The sequence below is a fragment of the Megalopta genalis genome, chromosome 6 (assembly GCF_051020955.1).
Source record: "Megalopta genalis isolate 19385.01 chromosome 6, iyMegGena1_principal, whole genome shotgun sequence".
Lineage (NCBI taxonomy): Eukaryota > Metazoa > Arthropoda > Insecta > Hymenoptera > Halictidae > Megalopta > Megalopta genalis.
In genome coordinates, this window is record NC_135018.1 from 16,151,049 (window position 1) to 16,166,106 (window position 15,058).

At 40.4% G+C, this 15,058-nt stretch overlaps 1 protein-coding gene across 13 annotated transcripts in view; it reads right to left on the reverse strand.

Moving 5' to 3' along the window:
- Nrx-1 (neurexin 1) overlaps nt 1–15,058 on the reverse strand; it is a 724,770-nt gene that overhangs the window by 362,666 nt on the left and 347,046 nt on the right. The gene's annotated exons all lie outside the window — the stretch shown is intronic.

The window sequence follows — 15,058 nt, forward strand, 5'->3', positions numbered from 1 at the left end:
AAATAGCTGGCTTTTAAAACGTATATTTACGAGCTTTCATGCATGCTTTAATGGCAATAGTGTTGTAAAATGTGTCTAGTTCAAAACACTTAACCACTTGCACCACGGTTTCTTTCACAGCTGCGTTGTTTAGCACTTCTCGTTCCTTAATAATTATCCTGACAGAACGAGACAATTTTTGTTTCTTGTTGACTTCGTTTACTTTTATTCCGACAGCTTCATAACGAGAAATTATTTAGTAGATCGTGAATGAAATCTTCGTCGCAAGATAAAAATTGTCTGCATCGATTACGCTATGCCGAGTTCACGTAAACATGTATTTTTATCGGAACAGTTTCAATGAGACGAAGGTAACAGAATCGTAGACGCTATTTCTTCCGATGTTCTCGCCGTTTTCTGTTCTGTTCACTTATTGTTCGACGCAACTAACGTCGTTACAGTCACATTCTCATACTAGTATATTAAAGAAGAAACGACGAACGAGTTTCATAAAATTCCTTTCTGCAATATTTCGTTCAACGCACCTTGTATTTTAGTTGCGCTAACACGATCTCGTTTTTTACGCGGCATATTAAAATTGAAAATTTCAGCAAAGATATTCCAAATAAGAGATTTTAAACAACGACTAAGTCTATATTGAAAATCAGGATTTTCTTGACATAAAATAAGTAACAGAAAATTACGATGAAGTTTCGACGTGAAGTTGTAGCGACTTACCGCAGTATTTTCAACAAGAAACGAGACCTAGACAAGTTCAGCGAAAGGTAACAATGCATAACATATTTTAAGATTGATTTGAATGCAACCTAGATACCGAAAACGATTCGTTGGTCAACATTTTATCGAATTAATTTCACGGGAGGAATTTCCTTCGACACAATTTCGATGTCAAACAAATTCATCGACGACTCTTCATGGTAATTTCTCGGAGTTGGGTACAGTAGATGTCGACCGGCATCTACGTATATTCGTATGTGGCGCGCGTTCTTACATTTTTCATCATGCCTATTCATCCATGTCCCGTCGAATACCTTATTTCTCGCGGTAGGAATACACGGCCGATGAAATACTGGAATACTCCGCGCGCTTGTCGATTGGGAGTCAAGCTTTCGATCAAAGAGACGTGCATGCCTCTCGCTCGAGTATGTCAATAATCGATCCGACGTCTTTTGCAACGCGCAGTCGATCCTTCATGATTGATGAACCAACGGCCGTGACGTCAATCGTTTATATTGGAAGTAACGCGCCGCCTAGACGACCAGCGATCATGCCGAACAGAAAAGAATGCCTCTTCAGAACCGGTAGAACGCTCTTTGACGCTGCGATTGTCGCAGGTGACAGCGAGTATCCTGTCCGGGATGAGTTTATTATCGCTGCGAGCACCAGACACTGGAAATAACCAAGTGACTCTTCGGTCTGTGACTCGATCGCTTCCTGTACCACAATTCTCTACATCCAAGATCCGATAAAACATTCAATGAAACCATTACGCAGGACTTTCTATGATTCGCTATGTTCTTATTTGATTTTACGTGATTTGTTATGGTTTTCTATGATTTTCTGTGATTTGATATGATTTTCTGTGATTTTTCATGATTTTCTACAATTTTCTATAATTTTCCATGATTTTCCATTATTTTTCTACTATTTTCTATGATTTTTCATGATTTTCTACAATTTTTTACAATTTTCTATGATTTTCTATGATTTTCTATATAATTTTCTATGATTTTCCATGATTTTCTACGATTTTCTATGCTTACATGATTTTCCATAATTTTTTACAATTTTCTATGATTTTTCAAGATTTTCTACAATTTTCTATGATTTTTCATGATTTTCTACAATTTTTTACAATTTTCTATGATTTTCTATGATTTTCTATATAATTTTCTATGATTTTCCATGATTTTCTACGATTTTCTATGCGTACATGATTTTCCATAATTTTCTACAATTTTCTATGATTTTTCAAGATTTTCTACAATTTTCTATGATTGTCTATGATTTTATATGATTTTCTATATAATTTTCTATGATTTTCCATGATTTTCTACGATTTTCTGTGCGTACAAATTTTATTCGGCTCAAACAATTGTTGATTTTATTCTGAAATCAAGGAAGTCTTTATATCCAACATTTTATTTTATTTAGAGACTAATGGAACCTTTATGCAAAATATTCTAAAGTCCTCTGTATTCGAAAATTCAATACAATTCCAGAAGTCCGATTTATCATTTTGGACAATTTTCTATACTTCTCGTATCCCTTGTACTGCTTCGTCATGTTTCATTTTCTGCGATTCGTGTTACTGCTTTCACGTCTCACCTCATTTCTTCGTTCTTATTTTAATTACCTTTTACTGTGCTGTGCTCTATTATTTTTTCCATATTTTCCGCTTTATTCGATTACCTTTATCACATATATTCTATTCTGCGTATCTTCTCTTACTGTGTCATTTCTTTTCTCTTTTTGCTGTGCTACTCGTGCGACATATTGCCATATTGTTGAAACAATGAAATGTTTCTTCCGTTGATCAATGATTGCCGTTACTGTATCGACAAATTTGAAGAGAACGAATGTGGAGCCGATTAGTTATCATAACTTTCTATAATAACGAATTCGTCGAGTATTCTATCATTTTCTAGAATATATTCTAAAATTGTATAAAACTCACGAAGTTCTTCATCTTATCCGAGGACCAATTAAATCCCGTGTACATTGTATTTGTTCGTTTTCGACGATTTCCTCTGTTCAATAATCCCTTGAAAATTACGTGAGCTGATAAAGTTTTAATAATCTTTTGTACTGGAAAGAAAAACGATAAAATTCAGAGAGCCGTGTGCATACGTCCTGTAATATTCTCCATTCTGAAATGAAATGAAATTCACGAAGTCGTTCATTTTATTCCGAGATACGCTAAAGCCTGCGAAAGGCGCACAGTTTCTTGAAAGCAGCAACATCCATCTAATAATCGTAATGTAAAGAAGTATATTTGCAGAATAAATCACCGAGAGCCTGGGCGACCTGATTGAAAATTAATTCCTTGCTCGAATAAAAATGATCGCATCTCGATCGAACGGTGAGGAATCTTATTACGACGAGGAGGCCGATTAAATCAGCAAATAATGATTTTTCCGTAGCCCCTGTCGGAGGTTCCCGGACCTCGTTTCGGTCGTAGCTCTCCCTTGAAAGCATCCGCGTGCCGCCTTGGGGGTTTCTTCCAATATCTCAAACGAGGCTTTTACCAGACGATACTGCGTTTCGCCTTTTAATCGTTCGCCGCCCATACTCGTCTCCTTTAATCGTTTTTTCCTCCCCCATTCATCGGGCTGAAACGCGTCTCGGGTGGCTGGAAAGGACGCGGAAGCAGCTGAAAAGGCGGCCGAATAGGAAATACCCACTCGGGTTCTCATTTAATCGTCTGCCTGACGGCTACGACGGGACGCGACGTCTAGAATTCTTTCGACGGATCAAGCGAGCCGAGAGCCTCCCCTCGGAAAGCCGTTCCCGCTGCTCAAACACCGACCAACAAGAGAAACGCGCATTCCCGAGCGAACCACAATTAACCGGCGCATTGTGTCGCCGATCCTATTTCCGTGTCCCGTAGAAACAATTTCGAGAAACGAGTTATCGACGCGAGACGACAATTTCTAGGGCAGCGGAGCCGGTTATTGTGGGCCGACCAATTGCTGTGCCGTTGATTCCTTTTCGGGTATAATTAATATATTATTAATAATAATTATATAATTAATTTATTTATCGAAAAAGACATATTAACATTTTCTTCTCTCTTATTTCGATTATTTTGGAATAAATCTTTTTGTTCTTTCAGTTTGTTTTCTTTCCGAATAAATCTTTTTATACTTTTAGTTTGCTTATTTTTTAAATAAATCCTTCCATTCTTTTCTTTTGCTTATTTTTGAATAAAACTCTTTGTACTTTTATTTTGTTCATTTTTTAAATAAATTTTTGTATTCTTTTATTTTGTTCATTTTGGAAATACAATTTTGTATTCTTTTATTCCGTTCATTTCTGAACGGAATTCGACACCGTAAAATGTACGTCGAGATGAATATATTTTTGTATAAACAACGTTAAAAAAATTATGTTTAAAATACAACATTATATACACATATGTTCTCTTAATAGTTATTACGTCATTCATGATTACGTAAATCTTTTTTGTCCACTGAAATCATTTTTGGCACCTGTCCGCAATCAAACGTATTCCCCTGAAATATTGATGTGATTGTCTTAAAGGCTTCGCGACAAAGATCTACAGGGTGTCCCGAAAATGTCTCCCAATCCGGAAATCGGAGGTTTCTGAGGTCAATTGAAGCAACTTTTTCCTTTACGAAAATTTTCTCCGAGGCTTCGTTTACGAGTTATCAACGAAAAACACTGACCGATAAGAGGCAAGCTCGGCTGGCGCGCGACGGCCCAGCCAACGAGTGCGCGGAGCCCAGTTCTGCTCATTGGCTCGGTCGGCTCGCGCCAGCTGAGCTGCGATTCGACCGCCTCGACCGCTGGCGCCGTTGGCTCGGCCGCCTCGCGCCAGCTGAGCTGGGATTCGAACGCCCCGATCGCTGGCGCCGTTGACTCGGTTGCCTCGCGCCAGCTGAGCTCGCCTCTCATTGGTCACTGTTTTTCGTTAATAACTCGTTAACGGTGCCTCGGAGAAAGTTTTTGTAAAGGAAAAAGTTGCTTCAAATGACCTTAGGAATCCCCTACTTTTGGATTGCGAGACATTTTTGGGACACCCAGTATAACCAATGTTTCATAACAGTTCGTACGAACAAAACGGTACAGATACATGTGAAACATAATTCGAGACATAATTTCGAGACAGATTTTCTCAATTACATCGCCTTAGTTTCAGCGAGCTAAATCGAACGATGTCTATTCGTTCGTTCCTTATAAGTATCGAAAACATGTACTTAAAATAATGCGTCTCGTCGAAATGGCGTCGTTCCCAATGGGCTAAGTAAACGAAGCCGAAATTCGCGATACAAGGTTTTCGCAAGGCTTCTAATGGAAGAGACGACGGCGTACGTCGACGCGCAGGGAAGTGGTGAACTAGTTATCGAGGAAGGAACCTGTGAACTTGCGTACATTCACAGGCTGACCGGTGAGATTGAAACTGTCAAACTTTCCCGAATAAGTTTCAAATTTCTTAACATGACTCGCAGGCACGCTGCTCTGTCCGACAGGCATTTCGCGGCAACGAAAGCCTATTTTTCACAGCTGGTGCTCGAATGACATTTCTCGCGTTAAGTAGTTCCGCTGGTAGACTGCGGATTTTATGTGCTTATATTAACATTAAGTGGGTCGAATTTAAAACGGTGGAAGGACTGAAATAATTTAGAAGTGTTTGAAGTTACTGTATTTATTGCAAAAAGCAGGAGTGATTCAAGCATCTGTTTCTTTGTTTAATGATTTTAGCTGCTTGGAAAATTCTACATTGGTAGTCTTAATTTATTGAAATTTTTTTACTAGGTTAGATAACAGCTACTCAATTTTCTCATAAATGTATAAAATCCGCTGTCCAGTTATTGTCGATTCTCAATGATTAGGTTCTTATTGGTTGTGATATAATATTTTTATTTTGCATATAGAACTGGAGTTTGATTATCGTCGTTGCTAACATTTAAACAATGGATGTTACGCGTTATCTATATATTATTTTTTACTCGCTGGGAAATCTGTGTTTAGCTAATTTTTGCTATAATTGGAAAGTTGTTATGCTTAAACAGTGGGTGTTATGCGTTACGAATATATTATTTTTATATCACTGTAACATTTGTAATTGGCCACTCTTTGTCGCAATTGATGAATATTTTTATTTTTCGCAAATATCTTGAGTTTCAGCATCGTCGTAGTTATTATTTAAACAGTGGATATTACTGTATATTGTTTGTTATATAATGATCATTTTATAGAATTTGTAGATTATTTTTGGCACGTGTGAAATTTGCATCCAGCTAATTTTGACCACATTCGATAAAGAAAATTAGTACGCCATTCGTGCGTCAGAATCCGCAATTTGAGAATTGTCGACGCTAATGCTTAAACAGAAGATTTTATGCGTTAACGATGCATTATTTTTGATGCACCGTGAAATTTATATCCAGCTAATTTTTGCCGCAGTTGCTCAAGAAAATTACTATGCCACTTGCGCGATCAAATGCGCAGTCTGAGAATCGTCGACGCTATTATTTATGCGAATATTATGCTTTTATAATGCGTATATTATTTTTGGCGCATTATGAAATTCTCATCTGAGCTAATTTTTGCCGCGATCGAACAAGAAAATTACTGTGTTAATCGCCAACATTTTGCACAGGGAATTTTCCGCGTTCAGGACGAGAACGACTGGACGTGTCGACGCCGACTTGTTTCGAGACAGAATATCGTTGCAAAAGCACCGTGAAACTCGATAAAACCGCCATTAATTCTTTCGCGAATAAAAGGTGAAAAATCGGTCGATTAATTTCGCTCCGAATAGCACGGCGAAGTCGATTCGCGAAATGGATTACGTTACGCAGCCCTGGATGGGGTTGGATCCGGCATCCTTAAATCGTGATTGCACGTTGTGGCACGGGCTACACTCTCCGCGCTATCGCCGATAACAGATAACTGCAGAGAAATGCGTGGTATCACTTCTTCCACAGATAAACTGCCGCGAACGTGACAATATTAATCGCCGATCTCTTTATACCGGAGTATAGTTCCGATGCGAATAATTGCTTCGAACGAAACTACATCGAACAAATTTCAGCTGCTTCGACGAAGAAGAAGAAAAAAGTTAACACGTTCCGTGCCAAGCCATTTTTGCTTAACTTGTCGTTCAGGCCATTTGATGTTTTGACTAAAGATTGATACATTATCACATAATATTTCATTATATCATCAGTAGATAAGTAGTGATTGCCCGAATCAACCGTTTTTATGCAGCTCTTGCTTTAAAAAAGTCAAACATTGTAATTAATAGTTATTGTGTATATAACGATTAAACAAATTTATGTGCTTTGTTCTGTACAGCATTTTTTACAATGCCTCTCATCCTTTTGGTGGAAATATATTTTATACAATCAAATTTGTCACAAAATGTATGTCTTCAGCGCTTTAAATAAATATGTCCGCGTGTACCATTTATGGTACACGTGGCCTGATGGTCAAGTTTAACGTGTACCATTTATGGTACACGTGGCACGGAACGTGTTAATAAGACGAAAATTAATGTTGCGGTCCTGGAAATACGAAATCTCGATTTTGAATTGCGAAAAAGTCGATTCGGTTCTGATTATTTCTAATATTTTTGTGCCTAGGATAAACCAACTTTTACCTAATGTTGGTTTATCATAGTTGGTATAAAGTTGGTTCTCATTATTTCTAATATTTTTGTGCCTAGAATAACCCAACTTTAACCATTAAATCAACTTTAAACTTGATTCGAAAAATCCTCCGAACCTTCGATCTAACAATTTTAAGCATTCTAACAATTGTAACCCTCCGCACTATAACAACGAGTCAGATTCGCGATCAGGATTTTGTACGTAATCTGTTAATCATTTAGCTCTTTTAACACGTTCCGTGCCACGTGTACCATCGATGGTACACGCTTGCATGTTTACTTAGTGAACTGAACAAATTGTTTACAAGAAATTTAGAACCGAAGAATCAATTTCCACCGCAAGAATGGGCGTTGATAAGTTTTTGTTACGTTGTTATGTGTACGAGAATTAATAATTGCACGTAATACATCAAGTTTTAGTAAAATATCAAAGTGTGAAGATTCGAGTAAAAAAAGCTCGGCACGGAACGTGTTAACGAGCATAATCGTCGTGGCAGAAAACATTTCACAATTTTTCATGATATATAAACAGCTAACTGGTTAAGAATGATATGTACCTTGATATTCTTTGTTAAATTATATATTTTATAACAGTGTCGTATTTGAACAAAATATGAAGATAATTAAACATATACCGTACAGTTACAGTAACTTGTTAACACATTTCGAAGAGGTTGCAACAGCTAACTGGTTAAATATAAGTACATTATGTATTTCTTCTAAGTCGAAACAAAATTTGATCTTTTTGTTACCAAAATTGTCGTGTGAAAGTAAATGAAGGCGTACAAAAAACAAAAATTGTCTCGTTCTATTAGAGAAATTGATAAAGAAATGAGTGTACTGATTAAAAGTTTAATATGAAGATTGGACTACAACAATTTCCTGCAATAAAATCATTTTTGAGAGACTAAACAACGGAATTTAATATCGTAAACTTTTCGAAAAATTAAATTATGTCCGAAAAATGAACGATGGAACTCCCATAACTCCGGCTAAAAAAATGTTGAAAATACTGTATGCAGAGAGCGTGAAATTAGAGACTTGAATGGTTGAAATGAGCACAGATAGCACGTTGTAAAATTTTCCCCCACAAAATTACCGCAATTCGAAGTTCGACAACATTTACGATCGTAATTTAGCGTTCGTTTGATTTCAAACGGAACGTTTGCAAAAATTTTGTCGATGAATCGAGATTATAGCTGAATCAACGAAACTGATTATTAAAGTGATATAGCGATCTGGATTTTCGGAGGCTGAAGTTCAGCATGGCGGTTGACGAGCGACCCGCAAAGTCGGTTAATAAATCGAAGGCAATCGATGAACGCTTTAAATTACCCCGCTGTCCCTCGCGAATCCAGTCCGACACCGATCGCAGTACCGTCCATCTTCTAGAAGGAAACGGGGACATAATCGCATTTCATTTGCCGCGTGGGATCTAAAGCTGTGTCTTCACATAAATCCTTGACAGGCCGTCGCTACTCAACCGCAGCAACCTCTATAATTATTGGACCATCGATGGACATTTTAACCGAGCGTTTCGGAGGTGTCTAATTAACACTTTACTAATCGGTAGCCTATTAATAGACTTTTCGATCAATAAGTTGATCGAATCGTACTTCTAGAAAAGAAGTACGTTAAAAGATACGTTTAAAAATCGATAAACAATGTTATGAACAATTCTGATGGTACTCAAAGAATTCTAACATAATTCGATTTATTCCGTCGCGATGAAAATGAATTTCCAAATATGGTAAATGTTACCTCATCCACGCTGTACACATAGTAATTCACTGAACTGCCATCCACTCAAGTGGCCAAATTACATCGCGATGCAAATGAGAAGCGTTACAGCATCCGGAAACTGGCAGTGTCCAAGAAAACATATATTAAACGAACAGTTTCGTAGCCAGAAATATTAACGAAACTGATCGATCGACGTTTCTAAATACGCTTGAAGAATCGAATTTAGTTTAAGAAAGATGTCACTTTGATCGATGATCACGGACGAAGACGAATTGCTAGATTGCAAGGCTTATTATGTGTGCCAGGACGAATATCGTCGCAGAAGGTTTACGTTACTAATTAGTAACTCTTTTTTACAGTCGGATTACAGTGTGACGCGTGTGCGCTGCCGGCAGGATTGATGATGGCTGGAACAGCGACTGCTGTTATATTGGGGAGTGTTGATTATTAAATGTGGTCGGCTCAGCGGATGGGGATGCAAATTGTGCGGTTTTGTCTGATGGGGATGTTAAATGAGAACGACTTGTTGATCACGGGATATAAAAAGCCTGGAGATTTGCTTGGACTAATGGATTCCGGGTATATGGAGTGACCGGGGCGAAATGGGCTCGCATGCACGGTATTGGACACCGCGATATAAACGTATTTTATAAACTGAATCGCGTGCGTCACTCCGATATACTACGGTCGCGCGATCGACACAAGCTATCTGTACGGTTAATTTTGCGATCAGTTGATAATTTACCTCGGTCGGTTAATAGTCTTTTAAAAATCAATGACTAATGCCGCCTTCTCGTACATTATGCAACAGCCATTGCTATGCGATTCTTTTCTCCTCGTTGTTTTCTAAAATTTCGTTTTTTTTTTACGGTGGTCCGCGAAACGACTATGTATCATACGTGAAATGAAAAAGATTACTTATTTTGTAATACCAGAACTGGCGGACCTGATTTTGACAAGAATCCGAACTGAAACTGTTAGAACCGAATCTTCTTCAAAGTCATCGGGAGAAGTCGCTCCAAAACCATCCGAAAGCCGCTTTAAGTTGTCCCAAAGTAATTCTAAGGCCGCTTTAAGCAGTTTCAAGCCGCTTCAAATCGCTTCAAGCTGCTTCAAATTGTGTAAAGATTCCTTCAAAACCAGTCTAAAGCAGCTTCAAATCATTTCAACTGTCTTCAAATCGTTTAAAATCACTCGAATTTGCATCAAGATCACTTCAAAGCCGCTTTAAAACGCTTTAAGTCGCTTGAAACCGTTTCAAGTCGCTTCAAGCCACATTAAGCCTCCCGAAAACCGCTTCAAAACCAGTTTAAAGTCATCTCTAAGCCACTTTAAATCGCTTCAAGCTGCTTCAAATTGCTCCAAACAGCATAAACCCGCTTTAAGTCGCTTAAAGCTATTTCAAAGCCTCTTCAAGTCGTTTGATATTGCTTCAAGCTTTTCCAAGTCGCATCAAGTCACTTGAAGATTGTTACAAGGCCAGTCTGAAGCCACTTCGAATCTCTTCGACTCTTTTCAAATCGTTTCAAATCTCTTCAAGTCCAAACCAAAGCAAATTCAAAGTCACTTTAAGTCGCTTCAAATTGTTTCAAATCGCTTCAACTTGCAACAAAAATCATCTGAAAGCCACTTCAAATCGCTTCAAACCGCTTCAAACCGCATCAAATCGCTGCACACTGTTTTAAACAGCGTCGAGCCGCTTTAAGTCGCATCAAAGCCATTCGAAAGTCTCTTCGATTCGCATCGAGCCGCCCTAAGCCGCATAAAACCGTTTCAAGTCGCTCGAATGCCGCAAGCCAAGCGTCTCCCGCCGGCTCGACAAAGCCACACGGCAAAAGCCAAGGCGGTGCGGATGCGGCTTTAGAAGAGGCACCGGGGCTATCTATTTCTAGCCGACTATCCGTTATCTTGTATCGTAGATAGCCGCGCGGGGAATGCATCGCGGCGTGGTGCACGCTAACGATTTAAGGGCTGCGGATGTGCAAGGAGGTATCCCGCGCATGAATTAGGTCGCCAGTGCCATGCAGACCGGCTAATGTGCGCGGTAACGGCACTTCGGTTAATTTCCCCGAGCGCACGATGCTCGATCGTCCTGCCGGTGCGCCGTAATCGCGCGATCGATTCGCCGCCAAGTATGCATCTAATGTTTAGCGAAAAGATTGCACCCGCCGTCGTTTGTCCCGCAAACAGCTCCGCATTTTTCCTCGGGTCTCGTTCCGGCGAACTTCGAGCATCACCGTCGCGTCGCGGTCGATCGCTGCGGGATAATCGCGGTCCCCCATGATTTAATGACGGCGACGCGCACCGTACGTTCTTGTCACCGGAAAAGTATGGCGGCTCCGGAAATTTATTTCGATGGCCGCATCTTCTCGCGATTTAGCGTCGCACAGTGTTCGAGAACAGCGGTTTCGCGATCGATTGATATACAGCGTGTAGAAAAAGTATTCGCGCACCATTTAAAACGGAATAACTTTTTCACGATCGGGACAAGCGATCTAAATCATTTTTGTGTTGTTAGCGGGATCGGTTGACTAGACAATGGCTAAAAACTTATTTCGAAGAATTGCAATTTCTTGGAACGATAAAACGAAAATTTCAAAAATGCATTGCGCGGATCTCGGTAACTTGCACGCGCGTTGAAAATTTCAACGGATCTTCTACGGACGCGAATCACATCAGAGCTTGGAACATTAAAAATTGCTCCGTCTAAAAAACGTTCTCGAACCTATGTCAAAGGTCAAAGGTGCGCCGTAGGCCCCCCGTTTGTTCTCGATCGCGGGAGAACGGTTCGACAAATTCCGGGGATCGAACAACAGAAACGGGAACAATATTTCTGTCCGACGATCCTGAAAATCACCGATATCCTTTCACGTCTAACTACCAACATCGAGAGATCGGGGGGTATTAATTCGGGCACCGCCAGACGATCTCGTCCCGTCTCACGGAAGCAGTCCCGCCTTTAATGAAACAGTGCCGGGAACGCAAATAGCCGGGACGAGCTGAGAAAAATCTCTCTCGCTTCTTCCACCGTTCGCCGGCGGCCCCGTAGCCAATTGGAATTCTTGGGGAACGCGGTGCTCGACACGTACAAAGGCGCCCGATCGGAATTTAAACAGCAGAAATTACGAGTCTGCAGCAGCGGGCCACGTGAGCGAAAACAATCGAGTAACGCGCGTCGTCCCGGGATCGACTCGCGATCGTCGACGCAGGGGGGCAGGGAGGGGGGATCGATTCCCATGGATCATGAATACGTACCGGCGGTGTTAAATCGATAAACTCCGTGTACGCATATATGTATATGGCGTGTGTGTGTCGGTCGGTGTCTGGGCTCTCCCTCTACCGCGCGACGGCAACGCGTAAATAATTGCATTACCTATCCTACGGCGCGTAATACGCGATGAATGCCGCCTGGTATACCCAGGGCACACTAACGATATTGCCCTCACGTCCGTTCGCCGATCTATTTGCCTCGAGACAGGGGACCCGGGACAACGGAACCAGCCGAGTCGTGACGCCGATTTTAACCGGGTTAATGCGGACAGGGATATTAGCCGTTTAATATCACACCCGGAACATTTTCATTTCTTTCGCTCGGCGCGTCCGGCGCGAACGATACCGCGTTTGCGAGAGCTTCTCGCGATGTACGGGGCTGATAATCTTACGGTGGTCGTTGCCAAAGCTCGAACCGTTCGTCGTCCTTCGTGCCGATTTTTAATAGCGAGGATTTCTAGCGAAGACGATGCAAGCCTTTGGAAGAAGCGCGTCTTGATGTCGACTTATTCATTAGCGAAAATGTTAACATTCTGCCGGTGCAACGTTAACATTGAGCGTTACAACATTCCGTGAAAGCTGCGAATACCGCGTTTTAACGCTAGAACTGTCGACCCCAAAACGCGGCTAATGTGTATTGTTTTATAAAAAAGCCAAGACTGGATTTATTTCAACTTCGTATGATTTATGTTATAATACCTGTTTCAACGAAAAAGTGTGTATTTTTATGATATCGGGAACTGTAAAAGAAAAAATCGGAAACCAGTCATTTTTACTGGTTTGATGGTTCTAGTGTTAATAATATCATATTACAATTTTTCTTTCTTTTGTAGCAAAGTTAATACGTTCTTTTGTGATGGCAGAATTATTTGAAATTTTTTTATACAGAAGAGTATAATTTTTTTTAATTTTATATCATCAGTCACCGGTGACTGACACGACGCTTAGCGAGAAATGCTGACCAATCGGTGTAAGTGTTTTTCGTTAATGACTCGTTAACGAAGCTGCAGAGAACATAACTCTTTCGCGAGAAAATGAAAGACGATTTCTGAATGTTTAGAGGAAATATTTAATGATGTATTAATTCTGTAACTTTCTGAGACATTTTTCTGGCAGCTTCGAGTCCTGTTTTTTGTCGACAAAATACTAAAAGAATCTTTTCAACGCTTTTACAAAATGGAATTTCGTTGAAAAACGAGATCACTTTCCGAACAACCCTGTCGTTTGTGGAGTCTAACGAACATCTTGGTTTTTCTTCTTCAATTTCCATACAATGTTGTCTTTTAATATCATTTATCTCCTAAGAATCTGTTTAGCAGTATCCAACGTAATTATGTTATCGCCCTGTATCGCACTGTTTTCTATAACCAAAGCGATCCGTCGTTTCGACGATTACGAGAGAATTATAACGGCAGAACATCGCTTTGAATTATCATATAATAATTTTGTAATGGCTCGTTTTCATCGCAAAGGGCTCGATAATAATTTCAGCAGAGATTGCCAGATGATTTCACCGAGCCAGAAGTTTCGTTAATTCAAAGCCGAGGCCGCTTGTGTTCAGTGAAAAGGATTTCCCGTGAACTCTAGAACGGATATGTAATCTTGGATGGACGTGTAACTGCTCTTTGTGATCGTGTTCGATAATTGAATACCTCGGCTGGTACAGAGTGAAGTTCCGGCCGGGATATAAACGTATTTTACAATAAAATTTAACGAGCCCGCTCCGGTGCCGATAAGTATTGACTATTGACGTGTTTTCAATTACACGGCGGACGCGAAACTGAGTGTAAGACGCGCGACAGATATTGGAAAATCTATTTCGTTTTACAATAGACAGTAACCGGAATCGGACTGCATCCGCTGGCATTTTTCGTTTTTACGCGCCGATGGCGAACAACTGTCGCGGGTTCTTTGATGTTCTACGAGGGTAAAGTCAATCGACAGTGCGCCGATACAAAATATTATTCAACGCTAAGCCTATGGAGCATCGACCAGTGTTCGCAAGGAAATAAGTTACGCAAGGAGTGGGGATAGGCGACGCGTGCGCTAGGAGCTCCGTACAGTAATGTCTCTCTAATTGACGCTCGGATTGTCCACAAGAGTGGACAATTTGGGAAGAGGAGACACGATTATTCGAGCCTTGCGGTTCGCTTTTATAGTTACGAATTGTCAACAACTATAAGAACGAGCTGCAGGGTTCAAATAATCGTATCTAATCTTCCCAAATTGTCCATTTTGCGTCAGTTAGGGAGACATTACTGTACAGCGGCGTGGCGCGTCCACCGGGTGAACCACATAATTCGGTGCTCGCGATGCTTCGGAACGCAACATTGGGCTCCGAAGTATTCCGAGCACTGTTAATTAATTCTCTAATGTTCACGCGGTAGACGTGTCACGCCGCTGTGCGGGACTCCCAGCGCATGCGTCAAATACCCCACTCCTTGCGTAACTTATTTCCCTGGCACTGGCACCGGCAGTGATCAGCACGTATTGTATCTTTACTTTGAAAGAATGACAAGATTGAATTCGTGTCTCGGCTTCACTTTTTATTGCAATGTGTACTTGAATTAGGAATATATAATCGAGCTTCTTGTACGGAAATATGTGTTCGCGATTTCAACAATTTTCAAATATAAGATATGAGATTGGTCAATTAGACCGACACAGCAGGCTTTGTGATAATATTAG